This window comes from Rhipicephalus microplus, chromosome 4, assembly GCF_043290135.1.
Source record: "Rhipicephalus microplus isolate Deutch F79 chromosome 4, USDA_Rmic, whole genome shotgun sequence".
In the NCBI taxonomy this organism is placed as follows: domain Eukaryota; kingdom Metazoa; phylum Arthropoda; class Arachnida; order Ixodida; family Ixodidae; genus Rhipicephalus; species Rhipicephalus microplus.
In genome coordinates, this window is record NC_134703.1 from 73,141,188 (window position 1) to 73,160,688 (window position 19,501).

Here is a 19,501-nt window from a genome sequence, read left to right on the forward strand (position 1 = left end):
TACCGCGGTGATTTCGCCGACGTTGGAAGACAAGGCGGCGCTGCGAAGGGCTCGTGAGACCGAACGTAAGCGGGCGAAGCATGCAGTGGATGCCGAACTGCGTGCTCGCGAGGCCGAGTGCAAGCGGGCGAAGCGTGCAGCGAATGCCGAACTGCGCGCTCGCGAGGCCAAGGACAAGCGGGCGAAGCGTGCAGAGGATGCCGAACTTCGCGCTCGCGAGGCCGAGGACAAGCGGGCGAAGCGTGCAGCGAATGGTGAACTACGCGCTCGCGAGGCCAAGATGAGGCGTCAGCATCGAGCCGCGAACCCGGCCCAAGAAGCGGAACGACAACGCAAGCGTCAGGCGGAGAAGGGCGATGAAGGCCGGCGTCAAGACGCCGCTCGCAATCGTCAACGGCGAGTGGACGTTCCCGAAGCCGTTCGAGCCAGTGAATGTGCCGCGCGGGAGAGGGTGCGAGCCCTGGACTTTGCTCGTCCGGACGCGCGTTTCAAACGCGACTTTGTGGATCGCAGCTTCGGTCACAGCTGCGCCGTGTGTGACCGGCTGTGGTTCGATAACAACCTGAGCTGTATTTCCGGCGTGAGGAACGAGACCAACAGGTTGAACGCGTTGCATAGCATCACCCCGTGCATTCGCACTTAACCATGTTCACCCTCGGGGAAATGCTTGGGAATGTTTTTTCGGCTGGCGGATCACTTTCGAATTTCTCGTTCGCGTTCACAGCCTTCTCCATCTGGGATTGCTGCTTTTTAAACTGGTTTTTTAGATGCGGAGCATCTAATACTCGAGGCTTGTAGTGCGGCGCCGTCCGCAAGCTTCCTCCTCCTCCTTCCACCATCTGTGCATCCCTTCCTCCTCTACACACCGCGCGCGCTTCACTCCTCCACCATCTGTGCACCCTTCCTCCTCTACACACCGCGTGCGCTTCTCCTCTTCACGAACATTCGCTAGGTGTATAATGTAGCGCGCATGCGCCGTCACGCTTCGAGAACATCGGCAGCTGACGCGCGCGCATGCGCCGTCGCGCTTCGAGAACATCGGCAGCTGACGCGCGTGCATGCGCCGTTGCGCTTCTCCCCCTTCTCGAACATTCGACAGCTGACGCGCGCATGCACCGTCACCCACCATCTGTGCCGCGCGCGCTTCTCCCTTCGAGAACATTCTACAATTCTCCTGATTCTCCAGTGGACGCGCATGCGCCGTCGCGCTTCGAGAACATTCAACAGCTGACAGTGCATGCGCCGTCGCGCTGTATATATACTCAAGGTCGGCGCTCGCTCGCTCAGTTGCCGCTCGTCGGTTGGTTTGTACGGCGCGTCGACGTCCAAGGTCGCGGTGAAATGAATGCCAACGAATCCACAAACACAATGATCGACGTCCCTTCGACCAGCGCCGCCCTTTCGCATACGTGTGTACGTGTTCACTCATTTAACACCCCCTCCTACAACCACGTTAACCAATTTAGCCATCGACCCAAGTAAGTCGCAATTTAACACCCATTTCACAACCACGTTAACCAATTTAGCCATCGACCCAAGTAAGTCGCACTTTAACACCCCGTTAACCAATTATATGCTCCGCATCCTCCTCAGTGTTCCCCTGAGGGAAGCTGTTTCATAGTTTTTTTCTTTTGCCTGCGCGTTAAAAACGGTATGCCAGGCATCTTCAGTCCATCCACGGCGTTCCGAACAAGTCGCGTCGCCAGCCTCGTTTCCGAGAGTCGCGTCAACAGACGCTGGTTCGTCATCCTTTGCCTGCCGAGACGAGACGCCACTCGCGTCCGGGTCAGCGGTGAGTGACTCCGGTGCCCGAGAAAGGCCGGGATGAGCTTCGTCAACTTCAATATGGCGAGAAAAGGCGATCAGCCCCGGCCAGGCATGCTTGGCAGAATAAAGTAAAAGTGGCCTCCGCTCCTGCCAAGTTAGTCTGAGCGCTTAGACTGATAGACCTTTCCCACCGGCATTTTGTCGTGTCACAAAACAGGTCAAGAAAGTGAGGTAAACATCGCTCACCTTTGGTCTTTGTCTGGTGGCAGCAAAGCAAGTGTCCAAAGTTCACTATCTGCTAGTCCGTGCTCCCGCAAACACACAACACTGTCGTGTTCCGCACGTTGGAGTGCCTTCCGGGACGCGCGACACCGGCCCTGGTCGTTAAGGTGAGCGTCTCCACAAGGTCATCCAATCTGCCTGCGATGGTTTCTTCTCGTAAAGTTGATCCTGGCCCAAGCTTTATCCGTGGAATCAGGAGAACTTCACAAAGCAGACTATAAGATTGCTAGATGAGTTTGCGCAAAATTGCTCTTAGAAAAGCTTCGAGAAAGCGGAGCGCAGTGTGAACATGTCTTCACAGCTTGGTGCCTCCTGGCGGTCTCCGATAGAGTGCTACGCGTTTTGCTAACGTAGCATCGCTGTGCCCAGCGTGCGCGCACGTCAATGTTACATTAGAGTATATTGGGCCGTTCATCATGCGCTCGTGGCCCTTTTGTTAGCTCTCCATGTACCAAATTTGGTGTTACGTGACGTCAATAGATGACGAAATATATGACTGGTGCAAACATGATAATCCTGACACACGTTTCATGTAAGAACATGACAACATACCACGCTCATAGTGTGCACGCGGCCGTTTCACCGCCTCCACATATACTAAGTTTGGTATCGCGTGACGTGAATAGATGACCAAGGTAAACGACACATTCAACATGATAATGATGACACGGATTTCGTGTACAGCATCATTTACCTCCACCTTGTAACGCTGTGCTGATTTTAAAGTGGCATATCAACATTTCTCAATTGTGCTTCACATATCATCGATTCGCACTGTACGTGGGATCTGCAATGTTTTTTTTTTGTCTGAGCACTTGTCGATGGTTCTGCAAGTTGTCAAGAACGGTTTGACAACAGACAACACCCGGCACAAGCAAGTGCCCTCGAATACCCGACAGAACACCAGACAAAGTATAGTGCAACGTATACCTAGCTACGTGTTTTTCGGAATTTCGTTCCCTCTACATCAAGAGGCACGTGTCGGCACAAGACTATTAAATTGAGAGCTCAAGTTTTTACACGTACAACAACGTAATGAAATAGAATACAACATAAAGTTGCCCCCTTGAGATCTCTTTCTAGAGAATGCTCAGCTACGGCCGTGATGAGGACAAAATTTTGGCTCGGCTCGCCAGATGAAAGACCGAAAGATGGAGAAGGTACTATGACTCCTAACTCCAGCATTTTATCTCTCTCCTCTTTCAGGATCTGCTTTTGAACATCGATAATACTTGCTACGGATTAGCTCCTCACAAGCTATAGCTCAATATCACGTTCAATCGCCGTCGTGTTACCGAGACGGTCTAAAAACAAGTCTTTGAACTCGGAAAAAATCCTTCTCTAGTCCTCCTTCTAGATTTCACTTGACCTAGGCTCCAGGTTCAACTGCTCCAATGTTACCTCCGATCCCTTTTCGATTAAATCACTAGAGGCCGAAATTTCTGCTCCCTCTTCCTCTGAAGCATTCAAAAGCAGAATTACGACCACTTGACGTCTACGTATGGTTCCATCAAGTTACTGTGGTAAAGTTTGTTCGGCCGCCTTCCTAATTACACTTCATAATTGGTATCAGAAAGCTTCGATATTACTTTGGCAGGCCGTTCCCAATGAACCTGAAGCTTGTTCCTTTTGGACGGCCGCAGAAGCATTACCTGACTTCCCACTTCAAAGGTGCGTTTCTTCACCGACTTGTCGTAGTACTCCTTCGACAGCAATTGTGTGGCCTTCATGTGGCTTTCCACAAGATATTTCGTTTCCCCAAGCCTCTGAAAGAGGTCTAGAACATACGTAACTACATTAAGGTCCTAATCGCACCCCTCCCAGGACTCGTGTAGCATTCGCAATGGTGTTCTCAAGCTCCTGCCATACACAAGCTCTGCGGGGCTAAAACTACTGCTCTCGTGAGGAGCTGATCTCAAAGCGAACATAGCGGGAGGAATACACGCTTCCCAGTCGCATATGCGCTCGTAGCAAAGAGCTCTCAGTATCCGTTTCAGAACATAATGCATACGCTCTACCGGATTAGATTGCGGGTGATGGATCTAGCTGTGCACTACTTTTATTCCACATTTTTAAAAAAAAAGCAGAGGTAAGACAGCTCGTGAAGACTCTACCGTTGCCGCATCGGATATCAGAAAGAAATCTGATGCGTGCAATTAGAGATAGCAGGCAATCCATGACGTGAGGGGAATTGAGCTCCTTGAGGGGTATCGCTTCTGGAAATTTTGTGGCTACACAGAGGGCCGTCAGGTTGTACCGACAACCATTCCTTGACTCTGGCAATGGCTCGACGATATCAATTACTAGGCGCCGAAAAGGTTCCGTGATAATTGGCACAAGCTTCATGGGTACCTTCCACTTGTCTGTGGATTTCCCCGCTCTCTGACAAGTGTCGCATGAGTGTACGAAGTCTTCGATATCCTTTCAGCAATGAGGCCAATAAAACTCAAGGAAAAATTTTGCCTTGGTCTTTATGCCAAGATGTCCTGCCCATGCGTTTTCATGCGCCAGTTTCAATAGTTGGCGACGATGTTTTTGTGGCACCAAGAGCTGCTCGTACTTGAGGCCTTGCACATTTGTGTATCTCCGATACAGGAACCTGCCTTCTAAAAAAATTCTTTTTCTTTGTTCCCAACTTTATGCTTTCAATTAGCGCTTTAATCGAGAGGTCCTCACGCTGCTCTCGAATGAGCGTTTCTCATCCTACCCGATAATGTGCTCAAATTTTTTGATGAGATGTTTGACTTGTAAATTTTGTATTATTATTTCACAGTGTTTTTGAAAATAATTTGTATTCTCCTGTTTATTGTTTTAGCCTCGCTAAAGATTTTGTAATTGCTCTAACGGTTCTGTAACAACCCCACTCATGCTTGGGCCGGCCCAATTGTGGCCTGCAGTGTTAATAAGTAAATAAATAAATAAATAAATAAATAAGTAAATAAATACCCTCGACAGATCACTCCAACTTTCCACTACAGGCAAGAGCGTTACACCCCTCTCGCTCTCATCCAATGGCATCAGGTCGTCTCCTCCGCCGACAGAGACGGCTTCCGCGACGGGCAGCTCGAGTGACTCATCCGGGGAAGCCAAGGTCATGCAGATCAGCCTCTTTAACAGGTAGTGTTTCACTACACTGAAGGAGATCATGTTCTTGCGAAAGCTTCCGCGCTTGCGATCGCGTGAGGGTCATGTACGCTAAGTTGGAGAAGAACGATTTACCCTGCTCTTTGAAAGGCTGCTCAGAGGTATTAGAAAAAAGATAAGGAAAACGATCGGGCAGCGCCGCAGACACAGCCGCTTCGGTGCGAAGCTTACCAAACGGGACTTCAATGACAACCGTAGCAATTGGTAAGCAAGCACTCTGCTCATCTGCGACTTGCCTGATCTACGCGCATTCTCCTGTAAAGTCGTCCGGAGACACTAACAAAGGATGTACTACGTCCATGGTTGCCGCTGAGTCTCGAAGAGCTCGACACGTTTTCCCATTGACACTAATTTCGTGGAGATATGGCTCTAACAACCACATCTTCTTTTCCGATTCTGGGATTGTTGCGAAAGCAAACTTTTGTTTACAGTTTACCGCAATGCGCCATTCTTTTTTGCAGTTGTAGTAGATTACCGGCTTCCGTGATTCAAACGCCCGTGTGGTATCAGTGCGTTGTTTAGGAACCTCACTCAATTTCTCCGCTTCCATTTGCCTTTCCCCTACAGTGGCCTTCGTAAGAGGCGGGTCCTTCCTGAAATTATAGTGCGGAGTGGCTTTCCTGTTGATCAAGTTTTTTTGAAAAGCCCTCTTTCATCCTTTTCAACACGCACTGCCCTGCTATGCAACGTGCGGCGAGTATATTACCCCTCAGCTAACTCCGCTGCCTTGTTAAGCTGCACTTCGCCAAGTTTGTCCTGCAGCCAAAGTTTGACATCATCATTGCTGCAACGATAGAATTGCTCCAATGCAATGCATTCTACCACTCTATCACGATCGTCATAAATATCTTCGCCTTTGAGCCATTCAAATAAATCATTTTTTGAGACGAAACGCGAAGTCAACGTGTGACTCATCACCCTTTTTTGCGTACCGGAACCTTTGCCGGAAAGCCTCGGGTGACAACTTATAACGTCTCAAGAGCACTTTAACCTCGTCATGTCTCTCAAATGCTTCTCTCGACAAGCACGTTATCGCGTCGGACACTTCGCCGGGAACAAGAGCTAACAGATTCTGCGCCCAAAGAGACCACTTCAAAGCAGTTCTCTCACAGACGTGGTCAAACTTGACGAGATACTTCTTCATATCTTCGCCTGCTGCGAACGGGGGCAGTTGTCTCGAATTCAATGACCGCTGACCGGAACTCTCGCAGAAGCCACGCTAGGCGCCTACGAATACTGTACGATTGCCAGTTCAATTTGTTTCTACTAGAAGCGCTCCTGTCTCTCGACCTCCTCACGGCGTTCTCGACTTTGAGTTTCTTCACGTTCGCGAATCTCTACTTCTCGCCTTTCAGCCTCCTCGCGGCGTGCTTTGATATTTTTCCAGGCTTCATCGACTTACTCAGCCGTCACCCCTTCATCCTTCGTGATATCAAGGATCGCTTGCTTTCGTTTCTCACAGCCCAAAGTAGGGCCAAGTTCCTCACAAATTTTGATGATTTCCTTCACTTTAAGGTTCTCTATCGTTCACACTAGCCTCTTGCTGTTTGCCTCTGTTAAGAATATACTTGCCGTACCCACTATAAGTCGACTTCCAAGACGCACAAGCAATTTTTAACACTGCCGTGTTTACACCCTCTGCATTAACTTTGGTTTCAAAGCGCTCTGACCTGGCTTGAAACGATAAAAGCTCACCCTAATTCTTCACACAGCCCTTTCCTAAACTACTATAACCTGTGCTATAGTAGCCTGGTGAACTGAGAGGAAAACGTCAGGCACTCACCGCATCGGTGTCGCTGACGCTGGCCGATCCCGCAGCTGCCATCCACTGTTACGAAGCGTACCACCGACGAGGTTACGAAGGGTGCCACGAAACTCGCTGCTAACAAGGACACTGGCCGGGCCGACAGCATGGGGACTCGAAGCAACGAGATGTCTTCTCTGACGCGTCCGTCGGCTTCTCTCTTTTGCAGAATTCAGCTGCAGGGAAAGCACCGCTTGGCTTTTTTTTTATAGTCACCGGGTGTACCTTTGCGTCACCAAAGTTCAATAAGAAGCGCCGCTGGCCGTTATGTCAGATTCCTCCAGTCAGGAACTGCCACTGAGTTGCTTCATTACCCTCAAATCTTGAGCCACTGTGCTGGGTTGCACTTAAGGATGAGTTATGTTGCCTCGCAGTGCGTAAGACTTGCCAGACTGGATGACACCGCTTGCATGACGTCGTTGAGATGATGACGTCACGCGGGCTCGCTCGCGGGCCTTGACACAGGTTGCCTTTGCAGAGGCAACGACGTTCGGTGTGGACTCCCAGGTGCAAGAACCCCTTCTTGACACTGTTAATGCTGAGTAGAGATCAACATACCTCCTCTCTCCGCGAGTCTGCATGAGTATGAGACAATCGACTAGGACGAATATCGTAGGTCAAAAGAAAATCTCCTGCATATGCAAGCAGCAACTGATCCATGGGTCCTATTGGTCTTGAAGCTGGTCCATAGCTAGACACATTCGAATAGCAACACACTGATAGTCAACCCACTTCGGTAAATATAAGGCCGTCAAGCTTTTACGGTCATGGTTTCTGACGGCGCGCTATTAGTCTAGGTGTGTCGAACTCGTAGTTGTCCACAAAAACGACAAAAGCAGGAATGATTGTCGTTATATTTATGCAGTGACAGCCTCACCGATGGCTTGACGGGCTCGCACCAGCTGTATTAGATTATTCAAGATGCTTTAAACATCACCTGGTTGTATCTTGGCAGCTATAGCTCTAACTTGAAGTTGTCTGCCTTTTCGTCCATATCCACTTCATGCGTTTTAAGCTTAATAAGGAAGGTTATACGTTTGCTAAAGTACAAAATTTGTTTGCAAGTGCTTCAACACGCTTACGCAGCCAGCACTCGCAGGTCAACTGTTGAAATGTAACATTTTATTGGTTGTCGCATAATTACGGGCAAATTAAGGCACTAATTGACCGACACCGCAGGTGCAGAAGGCAAGGATTTGCAAGCAATATATAATTAAAACCTGAAACATTTATTTCAATCATTTCCTATGTGACTACCCCAAAAGCACCCACTATAAGCAGCAGGCGAAGATGCTCATGCACTAAATTTCCAAACATTACTATAAATACTTACTCGAGCTACCCATATAGGCTAGCAGAAGGCACTTGTCACTCCCGTACAATACCTGAAATTGAAGTTGTTCGGTGGAAACGCCTGTTTCAGGTGACAAAACTGGGGGGCTCAACAACTCAAGAATATGTGCAGCCGCTGAAAGGAATTGAACCTTAATGTTATTCGAAACACCACTTCTGACAAATATTCTGGTGTCACCGCAAATAAACATTTCGGGTAAATTTGAACCAATAATATTCTTACTCTGTGATATTTGCAAAACTGGCCTGATTATTGGGAATCAATAAAACTTGCAGCTGGACGTGTTGATTCATACTTCAAGATAAACTGGTGTGTGCAAAAAAAAAGACAAGAGCACAGAAATAACGAACGGGGACAAGCGCAAACTTTCAATAATGTTGTGAGCTGGGCTGTTTGGTGACTGATCATTACATTGTGTGGTTAAGTAGCACAATTTTTTACACGAACAGCAGTGTCCTTGAGAGTGACGTGTCATGTGGCAAGTGCCGTATCTTTTCTGCACCTGGTGCTTCTGTGAAAACTGCACGACCTAACCATATGGTATAATAACGCAAACTTTCAGCTATTGTTTTCCGTCACCCTTCGACATATATTCATAAAACAGACATGCGCTAAAGTGGTCACGTAGTTCCGACCAAACATATTACAAGAAAGCGCACTGCAAACATTATCGCTCACCATCATAGAGTTAAACAGGCGTGTCAGTAACAGACTTGCCATGTGCTGGAACCAAACTTGCGAACTTCGAATAACACGTAGTTCGAAGGTCGCAGGTTCGGTTCCTGCTCACGGCAAGTTAAATATAAAGCGTCCGTCAGTTCGGAGGCAGTGGCGTCACTGCTCCTACCCAATATCTCAATGTTTCCGAAAATTCGTGAACACACGCAAGCTTGACAATGCGCATGCAAATGACCGTTTCCATTATCCCTAATTTACCGCTCATGTCTCCTACGTGTTCGTTAACGCAGCGTCCGGTTTGAAGCAGTGATGACGCAACCACTAGGCTTTTAGGGGCGAAGCTCCTTAAAGCGGCACCCGTTCGTCCATCGTAGTAGTAGTAGTAGTAGTAGTCATAGTGTGCAACCAGTCTTACATTTTGACCGCAAAGATGGTGCCAGCGGGAGATTCTTCTGTGCGTTGTTGAACCATAAAAAAATCGCAGCGTGCGCGTTAACTCAAAGCATTCTCCCTTAACAGCCATTGGCATGTACATTGAGCACTATCTGACAAGAAAGGGTTTCTACGTTATACTCGCTGGGCCTAATTTCCTAGGTTTTAGAAAGGTTTAGTGAGCGTTGGGCCGCAGTGGCATGAATACAGGGAACTAGTATCTACCATTAACTCGAGGTGGTTAAAGGTGGGAAGTAGACACGAAGCGCAAGCCATAAGATAGTGTGCGGGTGCATCCTCTCGTTCAGTCCTTGGAATGTCCGCTGGATGGCGGTGCTTCTATATGAGGAATATATGATGAAAAGATACGAAATGGTGGTACTTGGAGTGTTGAATAGTTGGACGAATGGACACACAGACAGATGCATGTACGGACGCATGGATAGTTGCAGAAACGGATGGATGCATAGACGGACGCAGGAGAGGATGCATGGACGAAAGCAGGGACGGGCGCACAGATGAACGTGTGGACGCGCGACCACACGCACGCACGGACGGGTGAATGGACGCACGGGTGGCCACACAGACGCACGCATGGATACACGGAAGCAAGAACGAATGGATGGACGGATGCTTCGGTCCACTCTCCATCATTCACTCCGTGAATATGCTGCCATTTTTTTTTGACGATTTGTCTGTAAGCCATTTATTTATGTATCTGTAAAAGGCGAGGCTTGAGTTAGCGGCACATCTACTTTATTGTTTTGTAGTGAGAGTAAATCTTCGCACGGATATGTGTTAACTGTTTCGTCAAAACCACCCACATGACCACTTTAGCTTGCACATGTCTCTCATATAAGTTTTGCTAACAAAGCTTTGCTCTTTCAGAAAATCGACAGACCTCTGCTTAAGTAGGTTCGAGTGGCACAAGTTTGATCGTCCTTACCATTTGCATAATGATAGTTACCTTCCAGAGCAAGTTAAAGCCCTCTACCAGAAATCAGCAAAGGTCCCCTCTTACGCAAGCTATGTTATTCCTATAAATTTATTTATTTCAGTGCCTCGCCTAATCATCGCTCATCCTATAGGCTATCTTTTCATCTCTTGGTGTCCATTCCGTCGATCCAGGGGACAAATAGCTATGTGTCCTCTAATCATGTAATTTTTCCAAGGCATCTTTTTCTTCTTAAAGAGGCGGTGTATAATTTTAAAGTTCATATAGCCTATGTGATTGATTATCGTGAACGCAAATCATCTACCAAACATTAGGAGCGAATATAGTTTGAAAGGCAATTTGTTTGAATTTTGAAGTCGGCGCTTGTGATCCTGCGCTATACGCCACGCCTTGCGACATTGCCATTATCTGAAGTGGCCTGAAGGTAACCCTCAAACTTACGTGACGTCACCACTGCAGCCAATCTCTAAATTATTTTAGCACCGCTAAATTAGTCGCGTGATGGTCACCATTGCCCATTTGCCACTCTTGTGACAGCAGGCTACTATATAAGAGTGGCTCTATAGAGTCGGTGCTCGTGGCATACTAGTGGAAACCTCTTGAGTCGTTGCGACGGGGTGACGATAGTATTGGCGTAGATAATGGTACATCGTGATCGATCGGCAAAATTACGCCAACAGACGATACAGGCAGCGTGGAAGGACGTGAGAGTTCTGTGTGCCGCTTTTCACGACGTGACTTTAGTTGCACCTGGCGACTTAATCTCGAAGCTTTCCCAAATCCATATTGGTCGGTAATAAACACACTACTTTATTGTCTGTCGCGTATTCTAGCAGGCGATATGCTGTGTTGTTACCTAGAGGTTGCCAGAAACATATTCATGCGATAGCGTTAAAGAGCTTGATTCGTGGAAATTCCGGCGTCGGCGTTGACGTCGTTAGTTGTGAGCGAAAAATCATATACTCGTGCGTGACTAGAAAATCGAGGAAGATGGAAATAAAGGGAATAAGTATAATTCTCTGTCTTAGTGGGACTCATTCCGGGTTGTTGGCGTGGAAAACGGGTGTTCTACCGCACAAGTCACGTGTCAGCTTGGGAATGCAGCGAAAGTAACTTCATCTGCTTAAAAATGCAGTGGAAGTAACTATTATGCTTCTCAAACAAACGCGTCCTGTATACAATCTTCACAATACAACATAAAATATTGCATTGATAAGGCGTGGTACAAGCGTACATTTACATCGAGCGGGAGAACGTGTGATTATCATAATTTTATTGTTCAATGCCAGTCACCTACTAGAAAAGGCACACATGTTACTGCACCTAATTTCTAATTACCCTAACTTTATTGTCAAGTTTGAAAAGATTTTATGCACAAAGTGTTTGAAGTATGCATAATAGACACAAAATATTGCTATCGCGTTCAGCTCTTAAAGGAGAAGCTTAAGAATCCCTTAATTTTAAGACAATAGCGTTAAGAAGCTCGTTTCACCGAAATTACAGAGTTGGCGTCGAGGTCGTTGGTTGTTAGCGAAAAATCATCTTATGCGTCACCGAAAACTTCAGAACGAGGGGAATAAAATAAATGAGTGATTATAGCAGGATATCCGCGAAGTGAAAGATGATGAGTAGGGTGAGGCGTTTATCCGTGCATCCCTCCGTCTATCTATCTACAGACAGACAGATGGATTGAAGAATATCTGTCTGACTTAGGTCCGTATGTCTGTCCGTTCACCTATAGTGAACGCTCCACGTACTGTCATCTCGCATCTTTTTATCATATACAAGTACCGTTATCTAGAGAACATTCTAAAGACAAACCAGAGGTGGCCACCTACTACACACATCGAAAACGGACGACCGTGCCACGTCTTAAGAAGCTCCACCCCTGAAATGCTACGTTAGAGTGGGGACTGAACCAGGGCCATTTGCGTCCAAGTGGGGATGGAGCCCGGTTCGTTCGCGTGACAAGTGGATACTCTACGATGCGGCCACATGTCTGCTTGTGAATACTGTGAAATGAACTTACTCTGCTTGGCAATGCAAGGAAAGTAGCTTTCATGCTTTACTCACGCATGCGTCCTGTATACATGCTTCAGAATGCAACATGAAATACTGCAGCAGTATTGCGTGGAACAAGCACCAATTGCCTTCCGATGGAGGCGGAAATGTTGTGGGCCCGTGTGCTCAGATTTGGGTGCACGTTAAAAAACCCCAGGTGGTCGAAATTTCTGGAGCTTTCCACTACGGCGTCTCTGATAATCATATGGTAGTTTTGGGACGTTAAACCCCACAAATCAATCAATCAAGCACCAATTGCCAGCGGGTGTCAGAAAGTGCAATTATTATGATGGCTTCGTATGTTAAAGCCGGCCACACTCTCAAAAGGCAGACACGCTACTGCGCATATTCCCTTAAGGCCACGCATTGGGTGCATGCAAGTTCGAAAAGGTTCGTGCACTAAGTCTTTGGGGTACTCTCTATGAACAGGATATCGCTATCGCGTGCAACTCCTAAAGACGAAGCTTTAGGGTCCCCTAATTTTTTTTGTTTTTTGGTGCACTTTTCTGAATTTTTATCCCCTAATGTTACTCAAAAAGCTCTCCGTTTTAACACACGCTGTCTAGTGCGGAACTTGTCAATTTTCTTTGTTGTTCTACATTGCTTCTGCCTTTTTCAGTAGTCATACAGGCAAATTACAGCGTTTATGCTTGATTGATACGTGGGTTTAACGTCCCAAAACCACCGTATGATTATGAGAGACGCCGTAGTGGAGGGCTTCGGAAATTTCAACCGCCTCGGATACTTTAACGTACGCGCAAATCTGAGCACACGGGCCTACAACATGTCCGCCTCCATCGGAAATGCAGCCGCCGCAGCCGGGATTCGATCCCGCGACCTGTAGGTCAGCAGCCGAGTACCCACTAGACCACCGCGGCGGGGCGCAGCGTTTATGCTTCCCTAAACACCTAGAAAACCCCTATACTCTAAAACGCAGTTATATATTATGCATGCTTTACTAACACATAAAGCTAGCGAAACGTGGATGAAAAGAAAACATTATGCAGGGGTGAGCAACTACAAGCTTTAGGCATAATACCTTAAACATTACGCTCATTGTATTTTCCTAATTAGGCTACGTGATCATTCGCATCGCCAGGTGCGTTTTCTGGCGAAGTATTTCGCTTTAACCCGCGAAGAGTGTTACCAATGCTTGGCAAATACTATAGCGCATCGTTTGTAAGATTGTTTAATGTTAGTCTGTGAAGATCGTGCGCGGGACGCGAACAATCAAGTTTATTCGAGAGCTTATGTGAGCACCAGCAATAACGTGGGAATGATCGTTGACTGATGTGTAAAAATGATGTGTGCCAATGATAGCCAGATGAACAACGGCCGTCGCTCTGTTTACAGCTTTCTTTGTACAGCGGTAATCACTTGAATACCATGGCTTTTGGTTTCGCTGGCACAAGATCCGCCAAATAAATGGTTGCGCATTTTCCAGCACTGTGGCACAATGATAAACCACTTTTTGTGTGGTATGAGCTTGTAGTCTCAGTCAAGAACCCTCTTTGTGAAGCCTCTCATACTCACCAACGTGGTACCATGGATGGCTAATGCTTACTCTTTGATTTGTGTAGTCTAAACATGAAAAAAAAATGTCGATTGGCAGGAGAAGCATATATTTACCTTTCGAGGTAACAGTAAGCATGGTATCCTGTCCTCTTTTGTCTTCTTTTAACGAAATATTATAGGAACTGTAATAAATCAAACCACTATAAAATATTTTTTCCCCATCAAAACGCGGTAACATGAAAGCCTACATCCTTTCAAATGCATACTAACGATGGCATCGGAAGAATTCGGTAAATCTCGTGTATTACAAAAGTTGAAATTATGTGATGAATTCAGTGATCAGATGCTGCTACCGGAATTTTAAATACAAAGCAGTTTCCTAGGCCAGACACGCGCAGACTAGAAAAGTTGTGGGAGATACGACTTTTCGTGGGAGACACGCTGTGTCGTAGCAGCGCTCGATATGACGCTCAGCGATGCCCGCTCCAAATTCTTTGGAACCAACTGGAGTTTTGTCCATTTTGTGTAGACGAAATTTAAAGAACATTGGCATGTTCTTTGAGAACACAGATTGTATCTAAAGTGCTACTAAAGCAGTGAAAATTAAAAAGTCTTTCCCTTTGCCCCACCGCGGTAGTCTAGTGGCTAAGGTACTCGGCTGCTGACCCGCAGGTTGCGGGATTGAATCCCGGCTGTGGTGGCTTTATTTTCAATGGAGGCGAAAGTGCTGTAGGCCCGTGTGCTGTTTTGGGTGCACGTTTACGAACCCTAGGTGGTCAACATTTACGGAGCCCTCCACTACGGTGTCTGTCATGATCATATGGTGGTTTTGTAACGTTAAACCCCACACATCTATCTTTCTTCCTCTCTGCTCTTTTGTCTGTTTTTAGCCCCTTTATAGCTTTTCCCACTGCCAGGTAGCAAAGAAGACGTGCGCCTGGCTAACTTCTCCGGCTCTTCTTTCTCCCAACGCTGTCTAATACACTTACGCAAATAAGTCGATTCACCTCATAACACTTGACTCAAAGTGAAAAAATGTTGCATTAGATCTTACTAGCTGACTGCTTCGCATTAAATTGGCTTATGATTATTGAGAGCTGGCAATTTTTTTCTTTACACAAAATTGTTTGATGGAAGGGCCCACCACGGCTTCCCTGGCATAGTTTACGCCTTGTCAGTTATTACACGTTATCAAATACAAACTAACAAATTGCGGAAAAAAACTGAAAGAAAAGGCTTCGTCGCCGGGAATTGAACATCTATGCGATCGATCACTCCACAGCACGTGCTGCGAAAGCACTTGGCCACGGAACGTATATTCTCCAGCTTACAAACGGTAAGCTATTTGTATACACCAAATGCCTTTGGTGGTCTTCAGAGCTCACTGACTTGAGCTCGTTTTCGTCATGTCGGGTGAGATGATGTGACTGACACGCAGGGCGTGCTCCCACGTGTTGCTGGGCGCGCACGCCTCCTCCGGGCGTTCTCACTCGTGTGCGCGTGTTTAAATCTTGATGCGAGCCCCCTTGTTCCGTTTCTTTTTGTGATCGAGGTAATTTTTGCTATGAATCAGAAAACTTAACAATAAAATTATTTCGCCTTTCTTCTTGTCTTTTACTTTGGTATTGATATCACACTTTGTTGCTTCTTTCCATAAGGCTTACATCACTCACGTATCGAACACTGTAAACGAGTGCGAGTGACTGTGGTAAGCAGTTCTGAATTCAATGAAAGTGAGAAGATTTGTGGGCACGGTGGCACCATTCACTGCATGCAATCACGAGAAAGGGAGCAGTGCCTCATTGCCGCCAGCGCCCATGGTCCTGTCGTCGCTGTAGTCACTTTGACGCCTGTGACCCGGTAACCAGGGGCTTCGCGTAACTAGGGGTTTGGGGCTTGAACTACACCTCTCCACCCCGGATTTTGTTTATATTGTGTGTGGAGGTATACACTTACCTGCAAACGAGCACAAAAACATAATACAAGGAAGTTTATCCCATTCCCTTCCTCGGTAAAAATGTTTTTGTTGCGCCTCTGCTAGCATAAGATAAACCCAGAGAAGGCAAGCGTGTTAGGGGAAAACAAAAAATTAGGTGGGCAGATGAGATTAAGAAGTTTGCGGGTATAAAGTGGCAGTAGCAAGCACAAGGCCGAGTTGACTGGCGGAACATCTATAGGAGAGGCATTTGTCCTGCATTTGTTGTAGCAAAGCTGATGATGATAATAAAACCAGAACTACTTTGTGGTAGTTCATTTTTCGACAGCTTACGGTGCTGAACAGACGAGGTGGTGCCATTACGTTCTTTCTTCATTTTTTTTATTTTGAAAGCGTGCTCTGAAGCAAACCAGTTTGCGGTGTCAAAAATACGCATGCAAGTTCACTTCGTGTGTGAAGTTTTATAATAATCGTTAGTAAGGTCCACAGATCTAGCAGTCGAGGTCGAGTGATCAGCCAGGGAAGCGGCCCTTTGAATAGAGCAGACGATGACAACTTCGTTGCAGGCCTGCGCAAGTGCACAACATGCATGCGTCAGCTACATCCCGTACTGCGGCGATCCAAAGTGGGCACGATGTGCATTACGGGCCGCGGTAATCTGTAATAAAATAATAGGGCTGCTTACCCCATCTATGACCGCCTCAAAAGTACACTAAGCGTCCGCAACGTAACCTCCTCTCAATGGCTTAAACCATCAGGGAGGTCTGACCCAAACGGAGGTATAAGAAAACTCGTGTGGTATGTTGGAGGCTTACGTTTTCACGGAGCATCTGTCCATAAGCTCCTTCAGGAAAATGTGGGGCAGGGTGTGGGGCAGCTTGTGGGTGGGTTTCTAGATCAGCTTTGACAAGTACAGGCTAAGCGGCCCGAGGCGCCCACTGAGCACGTATGCATACTGTTCTGGAGGCAGCAAGCTGGCTGATAATGTCTGACAGTGATATAGACCAATGCACTCTACCTACACAAGACCGAGACCAGCACCAGACTGGTGGAGCCCGCCACACAAAGAGAAAAACTTTCGTTACATATGACACTTGAAATCGCTCCTTTCGTACATTTCATGGCATTCGCGTTTGATATTTTTAGTTCTCACTGTTACTGATGAATTGACTTAGAAAGATGCATTGTGAACTGCCACATTGCAGCATTGTACAGAACACTGTAAGATACTAAAAAATAGAGTGAGTTTTTCGTGAGAGATCTCGAGACATGGTAACGTTGGGGAAGACCTACCGAGAGAAAGAGAGAAGAAAACAAAAGTGAAATGCAGTAAAGTTAAAGAAGCACATGCTCAGTTGGCTATACGCGTGGAAGAGAAAGAGGAAATAATAATTACGGCAAAATATTCACGCGCAGGTCATGGAGGCTCCCGAGACATTGATTATCGTGCTTGGGAGACAGAACAAAGCAACATTGGTTTGCAGGTCTTCGGTATAAGCCACTATGGTTACGGCAATTGAAAAATATGTTCTGTTCACCGAAAAAATATTTAGCGCCACTTTATAAGCAATACAATTTTAAAACAATAAGAATTGTCAAGGCATAATTGTTTTTTAAAGAAATGTCACGTGATTTTAGCGTTCCGTCCGTCTTCACCTCGGGGAAAGTTTTTCTCTATGTCATAATATATGGCTTGCACTTTTTTGGAAAATGACAGCATACATTTTATTTTCGTTTGTTCAGCGGTTATCGAATTTCTGTCATATGCAATATTTTCGCATGCACAGCAACACTAGAGCTTTTTTTATGAGCTCATTTCTATTGAATCAAAACTAAGTTGAGAGTCTCTCTGTATTATGTTTCTAGCGTGACATTTCAAAGTATCTTCGGCAAATTTTTAACAGACACATTCTTGAGAATACTGCCAATCTTCACCGCATCTCGGCAAAGTGAAAAAAAATGGTAACAACAAGTTAATTTCTCAATATTTCTCCAGCAGGAACGTCGGACATTGTTTCCATATGGCGGGGTAAACCATATACTCATGCAAAGGCGCATTTATAAAGTGCCGAGACTGGTGTTTTACAAATACTAGTTCAAATCTGCGTTTCAGTGCTAAGAACTGGCAGCGTGAAAAACTTTTACCTTACACGACATTAATCATGTTTGCTGGCGACTTTTCTAAAATATTTACCTTTCACTTTTATTATTGTAAATTTCAAGGGTTCGATCAACTGTGTCATTTTTGCCTTGTCCCAAATAGATTGATCTTACACATGGCATTGCATCACTTTTCGAACTGCCAGACATGCGTGAAAGATAAACAGGGTCGCAGCCGTTGACAATCTGCAACAACAAAGATATTTGAATGTGTACTATATAACTGCGGTTTTCATTAGTGCATGAAGCGGAGTGTTTGCTTTTTTATTGCTTATGTAAACTTTATACAATTACAAATAGAAGCAAATAAGATGAAAAAGCTATCTGTGGAGCAGTTACAGAAATTTCAAAATGCCGCTTATGCAAAAATGTCAAAGTTTTCCCACTAAGGTGAAGTCATGAAAGCGATAGCAAAAAATTGCAATACCGCAGAAGAACGACAAACAGCACGATTCGGTAGCCTTCTTATGCACGCCACCTCCGCTTCCAGGTGGCACGCACATGAAGGTTCCCTAAGCTCGATACTACCAGCACACCGCTAAAGCACAAAAAATGCTCGAGAACACTGCATATGTATACACAAAACAAGTGTGAACTAATAACAATCATAGTGGTGACGTGTTGGTATTTGAGGAACATGCTGAAAATGTCCACAATGCAGAAACCAGCGGTGTCTGATATTTCTTTACTTTCAAATTGCGGCACGTATAAAGACGACTTTGCGTTTCCTGCTACAAGGCGGCGTCAGACACCTAGTGTGCCCCTGTTACTTCTTTAGATGCGAAGCTTATTATGGTCGATCTCAATCCGGTGTGCAGCGTGACCACCCCTACTTCTCTATTCTAGGCATCACTCCAAGCGGCCTTTATACGACCCTCCTTTCTCATGCGCGTCACTCATTCTCTTTTTAGGGTCGAAACTTCTTACAGCGGCACCCGTTCGCCCTTCCTAGTCGTAGTCGTAGTCTTAATGTGTAACCAGTCTTACGTTTTGACCTGCAAGGTGGTGCCAGTGGGAGATTTCTTCTGTGCGTTGTTGAACAATAAAAATTTGTAGCGTGCGCGTTAACTAAAAGCCGAATTCTCCTGTCTCTCATTCCCCATTACCAGCCATTGGTATGTACATTGAACACTATCTGACAAGAAAGGGTTGTTACGTGATACGCGCTGGGCGTAACCTCCTTGGGTTTTAGAAAGGTTTAGCGAGCGTTGGGCCGCAGAGCCATGAATGCAATGAACTGGTATATACCATGAATGAACTCAAGGTGGTTAAAGGTGGGAAGTACATACGAAGCGCAAGCCGTAAGAAAGTAAAAGTCGAATTCTCTTGTCTCTCAATCCCCATTAGCAGCCATTGCATGTACATTGAGAAACATCTGACAAGAAAGGGTTGCTGCGTTATACTCGCCGGGCG

At 46.2% G+C, this 19,501-nt stretch overlaps 1 long non-coding RNA gene across 1 annotated transcript in view; it reads right to left on the bottom strand.

Annotated features, from left to right (window-relative positions):
• LOC142814305 (uncharacterized) overlaps window positions 1–19,501 on the bottom strand; it is a 43,620-nt gene that overhangs the window by 15,487 nt on the left and 8,632 nt on the right. Inside the window, exons 2-4 of the long non-coding RNA XR_012894914.1 lie at window positions 18,123–18,274; window positions 14,107–14,174; window positions 8,331–8,465 (exon numbers count right to left, since the gene is read on the bottom strand). This is a non-coding gene — a long non-coding RNA (uncharacterized LOC142814305). The remainder of the gene's footprint in view (window positions 1–8,330; window positions 8,466–14,106; window positions 14,175–18,122; window positions 18,275–19,501) is intronic.